This window comes from Micromys minutus (genome assembly GCF_963924665.1).
Source record: "Micromys minutus genome assembly, chromosome: 30".
In the NCBI taxonomy this organism is placed as follows: domain Eukaryota; kingdom Metazoa; phylum Chordata; class Mammalia; order Rodentia; family Muridae; genus Micromys; species Micromys minutus.
This window is the reverse complement of record NC_137965.1, coordinates 15,216,147-15,232,083: the sequence shown is the minus strand read 5'-3', so window position 1 is coordinate 15,232,083 and position 15,937 is coordinate 15,216,147. Positions and strand designations below refer to the sequence as shown.

The 15,937-nt window shown below is 38.3% G+C and overlaps 1 pseudogene across 1 annotated transcript in view; it reads right to left on the bottom strand.

Moving 5' to 3' along the window:
• LOC308439812 (peptidyl-prolyl cis-trans isomerase D-like) overlaps positions 1–15,937 on the bottom strand; it is a 59,479-nt pseudogene that overhangs the window by 41,500 nt on the left and 2,042 nt on the right. The window contains exon 2 of the transcript in view: positions 7,912–8,153. The product of the transcript in view is annotated as a peptidyl-prolyl cis-trans isomerase D-like (transcript). The remainder of the gene's footprint in view (positions 1–7,911; positions 8,154–15,937) is intronic.

The following is a 15,937-nucleotide window of genomic DNA, read 5'->3' as shown; positions in this document are numbered from 1 at the left end:
TTCACATATAGAATCCAAACTAACACTACATTGAAGCTGGGGTCAGTTAACAAAATATTACAAAGAGGACTTTGAAGGCATATTTAAATGACACTCCTATTGTTCACAAGTTACTTCTCTAGACACTGTCCAAGAGTTCAGTACCTCTGCCTTGAGCCTTTCGCTCAGCACTTGGTTTTATTCCATGTCAAAATGTCCCATGAGGAATATCCCAGGTTGACAAGACCAACTTTACAATATGTGAACCTTTCAACCTGTCTCTAGTGAGGACCCCTCCTTCTACCCTTGACAGAGGCAGGCAACATAGGATAGTCGTGAGGTGATGCACTTCTGTGACAAAGCAATGCAGATCTCTGAATTGGTGATTCCCAACCCTGTGGGGTCAAGGGGTTCACCTGTAACTGACCAGGGGATTTCTATCTCTTTTTCACTTTATTTCTTTTATTGGATTTTTAAAAATTACTTTTCAAATGTTATCCCCTTTCACAGTATCGCCTCTGAAAACCTGCTATCCCATCCCCCCTCCCCTTGCTTCTGTGAGGATGATCACCCACCTACCTGCCTGCCACTCCCTCCTGCCTCCCAGACCTTGCATTCCTCCTACACTGGGTCATTCAGCCTTCACAGGACCAAGGGGCCTCTCCTCCTATTTATTCGACAAAGCAGTCCTCTACTACATATGCAGAAGGAGTCATGGGTCCCTCCATGTGTACTTTTTGGATGGTGGTTTAGTCCCTGGGAGTTCTGGGGGGTCTGGTTGTTTGATAATGTTGTTCTTCCTGTGGAGTTGCAAACCTCTTCAGCTCCTTCAGTTCTTTCTCTAAATCTTCCATTGGAGACCTTGTTCTCAGTCCAATGGTTGGCTGCAAGCATCTGCATCTGGATTTGTCAGTCTCTGGCATAGCATCTCAGGAGACAGCTATATCAGGCTCCTGTCAGCAAGCACTTCTTGGCATCCACAATATTGTCTGGGTTTGGTGACTATATATGGAATGGATCCCCAGATGGGGCCGTCTCTGGATGGTGTTTCCTTTAGTTTCTGCTCCACACTCTGCCGCTGTATTTCCTCCTGTGATTATCTTGAACCCACCCCATTCTAAGGAGGACTGAAGCATCCACACTTTGGTCTTCTTACTTCTTGAGCTTCATGTGGTCTGTGAATTGTATCTTGGGTATCCCGAGCTTTTGGGATAATATGCACTTATCAGTGAGTGCATACCACATGTGTTCTTTTGTGATTGGGTTACCTTAGCATGATTTCTTCTGTTCTTGTTTTTTGTTTTTCAATGAATTTTCCCCAAAATTTATTGAATATTCTTTGAATTTACATTTCAAATGTTATCCCTTTCCCACAATCTCACTCCCCCTCCCCGTCCCATTGCCTCCATGAAGGTGCTCCCTCTCCCAACTACCCTTTCCTACTTCAGCACCTTGGCATTCCCCTACACTGGGAAAACCAGCCTTCACTGGACCAAAGGCTTCTTTTCCCATTGATGTCAGAAAATACTATCCTCTACGGCCTATGAACCTGGGGCTATGGGTCTTTCCATGGGAACTCATTCTTGGTGTTTAGTCCCTGGGAGCTGTGGTGGGTATGGTTAGTTGATATTTTTGTTCTTCCCATGGGGTTGCAGACCCTTTCAGCTCCTTCAGTCCTTTCTCTAGCTCCTTCATTGGGGTCCCTGTGTTCAGTTTGATGGTTAATCCTCTATCAGTATGGTTCTGGCAAAGCCTCTGAGGATCAGCCTTCTTAGCATCAGCAATAGTGCTTGGGTTTATTGGGTGCACATGGGGTATATCCCCAGGTGTGGCAGTCTCTGGATGATCTTTTCTCCAATCCCTGCTTCTCTATTTGTCCCTTTAATTCTTCCCATGAATGTTTTGTTCTTCCTTCTAAGAAAGGCTATGGCATCCACTTTTTGGTCTTCCTTCTCTTTGAGCTTCATAAGTTCTGTGAATGGTTTTTTGGGTATTCTGAGCTTTTGGACTAGTATCCACTTATAAATGAGTACATACCATGAGTGTTCTTTTGTGACTGGGTTTCCTCACTCAGGATGATAGTTTAAAGTTCCATCAGTTTGCCCAGGAATTTCATGAAGTCATTGTTTTTGTTAGCTGAGTAGTACTCCATTGTGTATATGTACCACAATTTCTGTATCCATTCTTCTGTTGAAGGACATCTGAGTTTTTTTCCTGCTTCTGGCTATTATAAATAAGGCTGCTATGACCAAGGTTGAATATCTGGCCTTGTTAGATGTTGGGGCTTCTTTTGGGTATATGCCCAGTTCCAGCCATTTGCCTAAGAAATTCATGAAATCAGTCATTGTTTTTAAAAAGGTGAGTAGTACTCCATTTTGTAAATGTACCACATTTTCTGTATCCATTCCTCTGTTGAAGGACATCTGGGTTCTATGCAGCTTCTGGCTATTATAAATAAGGCTGCTATGAACCTAGTAGAGCATGTGTCCTTGTTACATGTTGGAACATCTTTTGGGTAAATGCCAAGGATGGTATAGCTGGGTCCTCAGGTAGTATTATGTCCAATTTTCTGAGGAACCACCAGACTGATTTTCAGAGTGGTTGTACCAGCTTGTAATTTCACCAACAATGGAGGAGTGTTCTTTCTCCACATCCTCACCAGTATCTGCTGTCACCAGGGCTCTTGTTCTTAGCCATTTGACTGGTGTGAGGTAGAGTCTTGGGCTTGTTTTGATTTACATGTTCTTGATGACTAAGGATGTTGAACATTTCATTAGGTGGTTCTCAGCCATTCAATATTCCTTAGCTGAGAATTCTCTGTTTATCTCTGTACTACATTTTAAATAGGGTTATTTGGTTCCCTCAAGTCCAAGTAGATCAAGGGATCACTCCTGTGTTTGGCAAATCCTATCCCAGAGAAGCATTTATGCTGTGTAGCAGTAAACATTTTAGCATCATGTATGATGATGTTATTGATTATTACATTGGCTTATGCATTAAGACTACTGACCTCTTTGGGGAAGATCAATTCACATTCATTCATAGTCAAATATACAGGTATTTAGAAATGATAAATTTGATATGAATGAAGTTTGTGATGTCTATGTAATAGGAAAAATAATATAGCCCATTTTAATAAAAAATTCTACCATTATACTCTTTATGATATACCTTTCTTCAGTATCTGATTAGGTATTGGCCTGGCTTCCACTCTACCTATTATCCATAGGGTATTACAGAGTTATGGTCATATATATTGGTTTCTTGACATTATTATAAAAGTATTGATTTTGATTTTTATGTTCCTAATTATGGACTACTATATGTGTATCTTTAAAAAGAGTAAAAGTATCAGAAATTTAATACGGTGTTATATGGTTGAACTTTAAGAATAATTTCAGAACATGTTTGGACAGTTTTATAATCCTACAGTTAAAAAAACATGACATCTGAAAAAATTAATATTCTTTCCCATTGTTGCAAATTTCTTTGGAAATTGCTAAAGGCCATGCTGAGCACTCTAAGTGATCAACCCACTTTTCTCTGTATTTAACCTGCTATCTCCTAAACTTGTATTATCAGCAAAATTTCAGCTTCCTTACAGGAACATTTGGCATCATTTTTTTCTTCTAAAGAAAACTTAGATCACTGCTCAGCCTTTTGGCTAAGATTAAGTGTGACTCTTTTGGTTATTTAAACAAAACATGTGGTAACTCTTCAAACAGTGGGCAGAAAATAACTGATGGGCATTATTATTGGTTTACTTTACATTTTTGAATGGCAATATGGATTTTGAACTTTCTGTTACACGTGTAATCATCCTTTGTTTTGCTTCTATCTTCGCATATACCTTCGTGTTTAGCTTTTTCCTTACCCAGGCACAGTGTTCCAGGTAGACAATGATGCAAAGAGGGACCCTGGATGCAGGTAATGCTTATCCTCACTGGAAGCCTCCCTCACCTGGTCACTTCACATCTGTTTGTTACAGTTTCATGAGCAGACTATGCATGAATCCTTTTAGTGGTTGTTCTATCTTCTCCAGCTGATGGGCACACTATAGTTAGCTGTGTGCCTCCTTAGTAAGAGAGGAACACTACACTGTGTGCTATGCTTCCTCCCTTGCCATTGAATAGTCACATTTTGAGCTCTCTTATACTTTTGGTCCTAAGGACCATCAAAATGGCTCAGAGAGCAAAGAAACTTGCCTCAAATTCAAACATGACTTTGATTCCCTAGGTCCTGCAGTAGGAGAGAACTGACTCACTTAATCTATCTTCTGAGTTACACACACATTCCTGTGCATGGATGTGCCCCACCAATATTAAACAAAACAACAAAAAGTCAAAGATTAGGGTTAAATGCATGCATCCTAGGCTAACCTCACAAAGGAAAATTATTTTTAAGTTATGTTATTGAACATTATTTTTCACAAGGGAAGTTCTGCATATGGTTATCATTTTAATTGATAACTTTTAGGTAATCGATAGTGCCCTCCATAACTTGAGTGGGTCTCATTTGCTTACTTGAGCAATTAGGAAAAGAGCAGCCTTCATTAAGCTAAAGGGAATCTGCAACAGACAACTATTAGATGTAAATGCAATGCTGACATTTCCCCCAGGCCTCAGTGTGATGACACTGACCCACATTTGTAGATTTGGGCATTCTAGTCTCCAAAATGATATGAGTGAGTTTATGAAAATAAATCCTTCTCAGTTCACACATACGCAGCCTATTGACCTACTTCTCTAGAGAATTCTAACATAGTCACTAACATAAGGGTCATCTTTCATGCTCAGAAGCTCTTGGTAGAATCTTCAACCAGATGCTACCTAATCTGTCAGTTTTATTGATGTTATAACCTTGATATAGAACCTCAGAGACAAAGGCATTCTAAGAACAAGTGAAAGGACAAACTTTTTGGCTATAACGGCCTATGCATGAAGACATTTTGTTTCTTCTGGAATTGGGGGATTCACTAAGTTATAAGTAGAGTGGACATCAGATGGAAAACGTTTTCTGTAATATTTTTACATCCTTAAATTTTGCTGAAATGTCAACATACTTTACACAATTTATTTGATGCCAGAACACTGAGAAAGAGTATGTTTTGTAGAAGACTAATGTCTTGCATTGGCCATCCTAGAGCAGAGGTCTGGCCTCACTGTCTTACTTTATGTCCATGGCAGCAGGAGAAGAACCTGAACCATGGCCGAGTCTCTAAAGAGGAGTTCAAGATTCTCAACCCTTGAATTTCAGGCCAGTAAGTGGAGCAGTGATTGTCACAATATGAAAGCTCCGGCTGCCATAGCTCATGAGGTCGTTAGGGCTGCTAAGTGTAACTCCTCAGGACCTCACTTGCTGGAGTCTGACATTATGGAATGCAGCTTTGAGGTCTACCTATCCTCACAGCATCCAATGCCATTTGGACAAAGCAGAGAGCTTTGTACTGAGTCTTCTTTCTTTCACCCAGTTTCCACTGCTGCCATAGCAAGTTCAATTCTGCCTCATTCTTCTCAGTTTATCAAAGGTGTTTGGGAATTTATTGTCAAATTTGGGAGAAAAATAACAGTGCTGCTTATGACCACCCTGTCCCAGATAATGTGTGAATTCTTTATTTCTCTATTTAATGCCATAAAATTATAGAGTTGGACCTTCAATGTATGGCTAACTCCTTTACCAGAGTTTATCCTATTATGGTAAACTCAGAAAAAAATATCTTTCCTCAAACTGATCAATGTTAGAGATATTTATAATTTTCTATGGTTGAACTAAACCCATAATTTGTTATTTAATCCAGGGACTAATATAAAACATGGATGTAGTTTTGTTATTTAACTGCACACCAGATAGCTTCAGGTATGGGTAAGCCAAACCGATTTCAGATACAGCACTTCTGGCATATTGTTTATAAAGCCAAAAATTTCAATGCATCGACTTCTCTGTTTTCTAGGACACTGAAATATGGAATGAACCATGTCAACTTGTGATTAAAAAGACTCAGTGCCACACACATAACACGGCTGACCAATGCCCCTCTTGTAAACACAATGAATCACTCGGAACTTTAAGTCAAGAGTATAGAAAACATGTGTAGATCAATCAGCAATGTTACAGGACAATCAATCCTTCTCTATGGCTTGCGTTTACAAATAAAAATACACCCAGAGACAGTTATAGCTATTTCTTGATCACCTCACAAAGATGGAACTGAACAGCTGCACCAGAGACTATATGGCTCACCAGATGGCCTGACTGGTTAAGCCAATGTTTTCTAATCTTTACTAGGTGGAAAAATAAATAAATAAATGACTCTCTGAATGATTGGCACTGTTTGTATGGGTAAATAAAAGAATCAGGCTAGAGAGACCAACCATCATGTTGGTCAAGAGTCCTAACTGGTTTTTCTTCCAGAGGCTCTGTGTTCTGTTTCCAGCACTCATAAGTGAGCTCACAAGCTGTCACTCCAACTACAGAGAATCCCTCTACTGGCCTCTGTGGGAACTGCACATACGTGAATGCATGCTGGCAAAACATGGTAAAATTAAAAATACATCTATAAAATAAATTAGCATGAGCAACTCACTGAGTAAATGGATAAATGAAAACATTGGGAGAAATATCAAAAAAAAAGTGGTATGAGAGTAAGGAAACAGGAAAGGAAGACCATAATCAACCTGTTTGCTATTGGTAGCAGAGTACAGTTATGTTATAGATCTATAAAACCATGACATCTACACTAGGGAGTTTCTGCCACTAGTTTAAGCAAAGAGCCTTGGAAATGAACTCTCCAAGGGTTTAGTTTGTTTTCTTTTGCTTTGCTTTGCTTTTTTAGTGGAACCTGGTAATACTGACCAACAAATGATGTTCAATTACTTTGTCCTAGACAATGCATGGCTTTATTATTTTTTTTATTCTGACAAATTGTGGGGTTTACCCGAGAAATCATTTACAAATGTCCCTACTGAGATTTTCTTATTGCAACTAGTACATTTCTCTTTAAATATTAGCTTCCTCCCTTTTATCCCCTGAAAAAGTAAACTAAGCAATAATCATTCCCTCACAGCTTGATTCTCCATAAAACGCTAGACTCTTACCAGTTCTTAGAAACAGTTGTAAATTTGACTTCACAATCCAATGTAACCTTAATAGCAACTCCGCATGAAGCGGCTTTAATTGGAACTGAGAATGTAGTCTCTGAAATTGAACATGGCTTCTCAGTTTAGTTTTGTCCCTAGAAAAACTGAAAACATTTTGATGTTATCAGAAAGAAAAGAAAGTATCTATGTAAATGGGAACAGAGCAGGCATTGCTTCTTAACAGTCTTGTGAGACACTATCGCCTAGAAAAATGGTTTTCAGAGGGAACTAATTTTTTTTTCTGAAATGTAATTTTGTTAATGGACATTGTTACATTAATCAGAGAGGATAATGGAAGGGGGCAGGTGGATGAGGTCAAAGGTCAGGTACATTGTGGGATATTCATTGACTTTAGGTGAATTAAAGGTACTTTCTTATCAGTTAAATGGAGAGTGTTATGCCAGATTTTATCAAGAGTTTGCAAAAATTAGTAAATAAGATAATTGATAAAAGCAGTCACTACAGAATTTGACACATAATACATCATAATAGTTGTATTTTATTATTTGAAATATCTTGTATGTCTCCACAGATGAGCAAGTTGCCTCCAAAGAAGTAGGAAGGAAGCAAGGAGTGAGGGCTTTGTTGAGACCTGATCTGAGAAGAAATGGCACTCATAGATTTTGTTGTCTGTTAGCTACTGTGGAGTAGATGGAGCTAGATTTCCTCGGGCAGGAGGGAGCACAAAACAAGTCAAAACATCAGTGGTAACTTTCTAGAAAACAGGCATCTGAGCAGTCAGGAGCAAGGTCCCTAAGAGCCAGGGGACAGGAAAAAGTGAAGACTCTGTACTCACTGTGACACCAAGGTAGTGTGTTCTTGGCAGATCTTGGGGACACATTCCATCAGAGAAATGGAGGTTAAAATTCTAGTTGACTGAGAGAAATTTTCAGAGAAGCGTACTGGAGATGAGGATGGAGTTGTTCTGCCTTCAACAAAACTGTATTCGATGTAGGAAAAAGGACTCGTTGGGACAGGTGTAAATGTGAACTCATTCAGAGTGAAGGCAGGGTTGAGAGTCGGATGGAATTCCAGCACCTAGAGAAGGAAGGCAGACACAGTATCACATCCTTATCCAACATATTGTCTGGTGCTGATACCAGCGGGCAAAGGGGAAGTCTGTTCTCTCCACTGGACGGCCCCTGGGCTTGTCAACCACTCTCCAGAGCCAGGTCCCATTCCCAGGATTAGTTGGTCAACACAAAAGTTGAGTCCTAACCAGGAGTCACTTTCTGAGAGAACCCCTTTAAAGGTCTTCTCAATTTTTCTAAAATGTATTTCTGTCTCCTAATGCTGAGTTATAAAGGAGCCTTAATCTATTGCCATGGTACCTGCACTTCCGGCCCCATCACTAACCAGCAGGAAATAATAGTGCACTCTCCAGTAGCTCAAACCTTCTCAAGCAATTTTGAGTCTTATAACACTTCACAGCTTTTTAAAGACTCCTGGTGTTAGATCAGTCTCTTTTCCATTCCTAGACCCCTTTGCCCTCTCTAGTTACCTTGGTGCATCCCTCCTTCCTCCAGGTATTGGCTTTGACCTGGGATAGTCTTTGACCATACATTTTGCTCTTGATCCCTTCTGCATACTTCTAGAGCTCTCTTGCTTTGCCTTTGGTTAACTTGAGTGTGTATCCTCTCAGGATGTCCACAGTACTCTGTGGGTTCAATTCTTGTTTTCCAGAGTCCACAACAAAGTGGAGGCACAGAAGATAGGTGTTGGTGACACAAATGAGTGTTCAGCTCAGGGTTGAAGTCACTCTTTGAATGGGAAGGGGTATTTTGATCTTTTTGAGCTCTTAGAAAATGTTGGACACGAATGAGATATTAAGGAAGCTTTTAAGCATCTTTAGACAATAAATGAGAAAATGTTCGTACTGATTGGTGCCTACGTGAGGGAAGCTGTTGCTTTTAAAAGTGGTTACTCAATGAAGATGATTCTTCAGAGATGGATTGCCTTACTTACATGAGGATGCCGGCCCTTCTGGTGGTGCCTCTGGATATTAGTCAAGACCCTTTATCTCAGTCTGCAAAAGTTTTTTAAGGTCTTGCCATTATTAGCCTTAGAACTACCTAGGTATGATATTTGTTTTGTTTGAAAATCTCCTAAGTTAAACAATTTAAATGGTGTAGAAATATTGTGTATGGGATGTTTAGGGGAAAATAGGACTAGAAATAGATATCTAAGACATATTTGAGCAGAAAGATCTTTCATAATAACTCTTATAAGTAATATTTCAATCAAAAATTTGGGAGGGCATATTTAAAAGTTTGAAAAAAATATGGTATTTTCTCCTATGTTGAGAAGTAAGAAACACATAAATCTAAAGTTCAGTGGATGAAATTTGGACCTGGAGTTCTCTGTGATACAGGCCCAAAGGAACCCTGGTGCTACAACTTTGTTTACAAATGAATAACTTGGTTTTCTTTGGGATTAGAGAAAAGGGCTCATTCCATTTCTGATGTAATAAATTGAAGACAGCTGTTTCCCCAGTAGGTAGCGCCTCTTTGTGCCCTGCCAATGCTATGGACTGAGAGACTCGGAGCTGGGAAATATCTATAGGAGTTCTTGATCATTCCAATAAAACAGGATGTGGGCCTCAAATATTTAGGTTTGGTTTGTTTAGTTCTGATGTTTTAAATTTTAAAGATTGGAAAGGTTTTTCAGAAGGTCTTTCTAATTTGTCTTTTGTTTTCCTGGTTGTATTAAGAAGCAAAAATAATGTGGTTTTCATCAGATTTATACGAGTCAAGATTGAACTGGGAAAAGGTTCATGTATTCCAATGGCAAAGGTTCTGAGTTTCATTGAGAATGTTTATGTTCAAATGGTCACTCTCCTGAGGAGGTTTGCTGGCTGCAAAGCAAATGCTAGTGCTGTTTGGTCTATGCAAATATTTAATCACCAATCCACTGCATGACTCCATGGAGACTGAACTGAAGTTATTTATTACCAACCTAATGTGGCCAGTAGTTTGATTATGTATCTAAATTTTACATAAGACATTTAAGTCTGTTCCTCTCCCTGAACCCATAAGATCTTTAAAACAATATGACAGCTTATGATTTTGCAATGCTGTGTATAACATTTGTACAGAAAGCATTCACCCCCAAAGTTCCAAAATCTGTGCCTACATAGCCCTCAAGTTTATGCAAACTCCACAGTCTAGCTCTCCAATTAATCTGGCTTTAACTTTTAGAATTTATTTTTCACACACACACACATGCTTGCACATATATACATGCACAAACATAGAATACATACAATAGCACATACACACATACATAAACATACATACACACAAACATATACACATATATACAACCATACAAACATATATATCCAAATAATTGAACATACACATATGCACAAAACACACACAAACACACACACATATACACTCAGATATTCAAACTCTTAAATAAACGAGCTTTATAAAACACACTGGAGTCTAACATTTACTCTGCACATCCCTTTTTAGTATAGTCTCAGATTCACGAAGGAGTTTTAAGTGAAGAAAAGGGTTTTTTTGGTTTTTTGTTTGTTTGTTTGTTTTTGTTGTTTTTTTTTCCTGAGGCACTAGAAAGGACTCTGCAATCTGATATCTGAACATCTTTGGGAATATAAATGCATTTCCCAAATGTAAGAATGTTCTCTACATAACCATGGCATCAGGATGAATAGGGAAAGTCCCAATGTACAGTCCACCACCTCATTATCATGCCGACCTGAGCCTCTGTTTCCTGATGGTAGCGTGGGGATGTGGCAGGTGTGGAGGAGCTCATTCTGAATCAGGCTTTTCCTTTAGTTTGTAAATCTCTTTATTCTTCCCATCTGGGATCTTTCCCATCTTTGCCATTAGTGTTTGTTATTTTTGAAAACTACAGGCCAATTTTTGTTGTTGAAGTTGTAAAATGTCCACTTTGATTTGCCTTGTGTTTCCCTGAGATTAGACACAGCTTATCCATCTGTGGTAGGAATATGGCTCATTGTATGCGAGTCAAATGCACTTCCCTCCAACCCTCTGATAGTGTTCATATTGTTTATTTGCTCTTGTAACCATCACCCTGCTTTCACCAACAGTGAGTTTATTGTTTCTTTTACTATTATTAAGAACTTCTGAAATGAAGCGCCTATTCTGTTCCTGCTCAAACTTTGTTAATTTAATTATATTTTTATAGGTTTTTCAAACTCATCATGTTATTTATGCTTGTGCTCAAATTATCTCCAATTTAGCTTCAGGGAGTCATTCAAGCTGGCTTCTCTCTTATTACTATATGTCCCCATTATTTTATGAGTACTTCTAAGATATATTCCATAACAGAAAGTACCAGGCTCATCTTGTACTTCTCTGGACAATTCCTGAATTCAATGATTTTTTTTTTTTTCAGAAAAAAAAAACCTGTAGAACTTGAGTCCTGGGTCTTGGTTGCTTGCGTGAGAAGGTGGCTTTCCAGTGATGTTTTCTGTTGACCTAGCTAGGAATTTCTGTATGTGCATACATGTTGGGATATGTATATCTGTTCTAGGTTGTATTTATTTCTTTATCATGCCTGTATCTGTGCTCTGACTTTCCCATTGAACATCTCCCACACAAACACCCTCTTTACTCCATGACACCAAGTAATTTGTGCCAGACCACATTATCAGGTGGATTCCTCATAAACTCTTATGAATTATCTCTATAGTATAAACTGTGTTTGTACACAGTGGGTCTCTACACATCCTGTCAAACAATCATTATGCCTAGAGGCTTTTTATCTTCTACACAAATGAACTTGGAACTTAAATATTCAAGAATGAAAGAGAAAGAGAGGAGGAGGCTAGTTTTGTGTCAACTTGACACAGCTGGAATTATCACAGAGAACATAGCCTCAGTTGAGAAAATGCCTCCATGAGATTCAGCTGTAAGGCATTTTCTCAACTAGTGATCAAGGGGGGAGGGCCCAGCCCATTGTGGGTGGTGCCGTCCCTGGGATGGTAACCTGGGTTCTATAAGAAAGCAGGTTGAGCAAACCAGGGGAAACAAGTCAATAAGTAACATCCCTTTATGGTCTCTGCATCGGCTCCTGCTTTCTGACCTGCTTGGGGTCCAGTCCTGACTTCCTTTGGTAATAAACAGTAATATGGAAGTGTAAGCTGAATAAACCCTTTGCTCCCAAACTTGCTTCTTGGTCGTGATATTTGTGTAGGAATAGAAACCCTGACTAAGACAAGGTGTAAGTTCAGGTACTCCAAAACAGAAAAAACAAGATAAAATTAAATATTAAAGAATGTATTATGGGAGTTGGTTATGCATGTGAGAACACGGGGAGAAGCCAAGGCTGGCTGGGAGAATCATTGGATCATGACATTTGTCATAAGGATAAGAAGGAGAAGAAATATCTGATAGTTATTTGGAATCTGGTGCAAACAAAAATAATGTATAGTTTTCTAGAAATTGTCAATTGGAAGTAGCTAAGTCTTATTTTTTTATTTTTTTTATTTTTTGAGCTACGGGCATGGGTTCACATTCTGACGATGCTCAATGTTATGGAAACTGGCTTTACCATAAACCAAATGATAGATTCCAGAATGCTGTAACGTCCATGACCATTAGAAGCCACACAGTTGGAGATCTGGAAACCATATTCCAATAGCCATTATCTTAAACATTCTATTGTTGTAATTTTATTTCTAACTTTAAAAAAAAAGTATCTTTTATTTGCTTTAACTATGATCTTGATGCAGCCGAGAGTTCCTTGAAAAGGTATTATCAGTAGAGGAATTTCTCAGATTACATTGACTTTTGAGAACATCTGTGAAGAAGTCTTGGCTGTTAATTGATATGGGAGGGTTCAGCCCCCTGTAGGTGGCACTATTTCTTGGACAGGAGGTCCTGAAATATCTGAGAAAGCTAGCTAGATATGGGTGTGTGATCAAGCCAGAAAGTGGTGTTCCTCCATGGTTTCTGCTTCAAGATCCACTTGAGTTCCTTCCCTGACCGCCCTCAGTGATTGACTCTAACCTTTTGCATCCCCTAAATTGTTTTTCTTATATTTTTTGTTTTTTAACCACAGCAACAGAAATCAAACTAGAGCCATCTCCGGTGTTTGGCTTTTGACGGAGTCAATGCTTGACTTGTATACTAGGCCATTTGGTTTGTAGCATTTGGTGCAACAGCTCTAGCAAATTCATGGAGCTTTTCCTTCCATAATCAGTTTTATAAGCCACTTGTCTAGTGTAATTTCAGGCATTTTAAACTTTCCACAGGAGTGATTCACATCCACATAGCCTTTCTCTAAAATGCTCCTCTGCTGGTTGGCTTCGAGATGGCTATTGCATTATTTCCTGTCCTCAGTTTCTGTCTCTTCATTTCTATTGGCTTTTTGCCTGTTTAGCCCCAGCTCTGTATCACAATCCAGATGTGTCCTCAGAGGAAAGCCACAGCAGGAAGAGGCTCTTCCCACTTGTTTCCCTTCTGTCTGGTTCAACAACTCCATTTTCTCCTATCTTTACTGGAAAAGAGCTGTTTTATAACATTTCTTCTATTTTTTTTAAGCTAATGGGATTTTTTTTTCATGATAAACAGTAAGTTTTCCATTTGCTCCATTATAGAGTCTAGTTTCATTGGATATGGAAGAGGCCTTATGGTTGTGTTTGTTAATTTACTTTGAGTTTCAATAACAGGCATAGATTTATTTTCTAAATTTTGTGTATTTTCAACAAATATAAAACTTTCCAATTTCTTGCTCAAGATGGAGAAGCCTTTTCTTATAGTATAAATGATAATGACACAAGTAGTCATCAAACAGTTATGGATGCAAAGACAGGTTTCAGACGTTAGGTAGTTTGTAAAATATAATCATAGAAATTGTAAGAAATTTTGTAATTTTCTCTTTATTTACCAGTAAAAATGTGATTTTTCTCCAGTTCTCATTCAAATAAAAACAGCTTGATTAAAATGGATTAAATGATCTCATTGATTAATATAATCAATAGTATATTGAAATATAGTATTTAAATATATAACCAATATATAAGCCAATATAATACAATACAATATAATATAATATACCATTGATAAAGTGGTCTCAAATGGAATTATCCCATCACCAAAGGTAACCCTGACATTATAGAAGTTTGCTTTCTTTTGCCCGGAAATTCCTTGATCTAGGAATTGATCTTACTACAGACACATATTACAGAGATAGGCAAAAACCTACCAATGCTTAGGAAAACAAAGGTAAAACATTTTAATGCCTATTTTTCTTGATACAAAACAGTAGACTCAGGTTTGAGAGATGTGTCAGTAGTTAAGAGCACTAACTGCTCTTTCAGAGGGCCCCAGTAACCACATGGTGGCTCACAACCATCTGTAATGGGATCTGATGCCCTCTTCTGGTGTGTCTGAAGATACCAACAATATACTCACATACATAAATAAATCTTAAAAAAAAAAAAAAAAAAAAAAAAAACCCAGTAGACTCCAGATAACACAGAGACACATGAATTAAATATTACTAAGGAAACAAATTCCAGATTACTCTTCAGCTGTTACCTGACTGAAACAGTTTCAGTATCTACCACATGTCAACTGTCTATGTTACTCAACATCAGATTCCATCACCATCATCACCAGTGACAGACTTTGACAGAAAATAGAGTAGTTGCACTAAGCCTAAAAGCTCAGACACCACTCAGATGCCAGGCAAAACTGAACCCAGGGCTCAGCTGGACCCTGTGCAACAAAGGATGCTGTACAAGTGGACGATGTCTCTGGTGCTTCTATTACAAGACATGGGTCAACTAGGATTCAAGAATTGCTGTCAAAGAGGACCCTGAGATTAATGCATCTAGAATAAATAATAGTTGATCAGAATACAAGAAGTCATATTTGTGAAGAAAAGCTTGCCAAACACAAAGTTGAAAACACAAAACTCAATAACCTAAGTTAGAATGCATTTATCTGCTCATAGGCTGAAAACTGACATTTTAAAATGTGTACTGTTTTCATGTTCATACGCCGTGTGATCTATCTTCAAATTATAACGTAACAAACACAATTTTTGCGAGGAAGTCTAACTTAAAGAAAATGTTCAAGATTTGATTGGTGCGAGAGTGTAACCAATCAGGATTTCTACCTTAATTTTTTTTTTAATCACAGGATGCTGTTCCTCCTAGTTGAGATATGTAAAGTGTCTATGGGCATCAACAGCAGAACCCGTGTTCAATAACATGTCAGTAATACTTTTATATAAACTCCTTAGGCAAACTTCAGTTTGCCATATTCAGGCTTCTGGATTCTCAACCAAATAATTCTTGATTCTTAAAAGATTGTAGTAAAGATGAAATTAATCGATAGAAATATCTGAAATATAGTAAGCAATATAAAGACACTTGTTGGTACTGTTAAGTTGTTGGCAGAAATGATTCAACGGAGACAGAAAAACAGGAGGACCTGTACATTGAAGCAAAGTGGGTAGAGACAGTCCAAAGGAATCCTGGTACTGAGGGGAAACGCTGGGCTTGAAGAGAAACATGGCAATGCATGAGGGTGCAATTTGAAGAAATAACATTTTTTATTTATATATTTATATATATATATGCATGCACACACAAACACACACACACACACACACATATGCTCAAATTATCACAATTGTAACTAACTTTCAAGAGCATGGCATCCCAGTGTTGGTGAAATCCCTATGCTCAAAAATATTTTATTATTTTTTTTCCTTCTTCACTTGTGGTTACTCTAATGCTCTTAAGAGACGATTCATAGCGAACAGTATTTTCATCCTGGGAATTGTGGAGGGATATGGAGATATTGTTCATATAA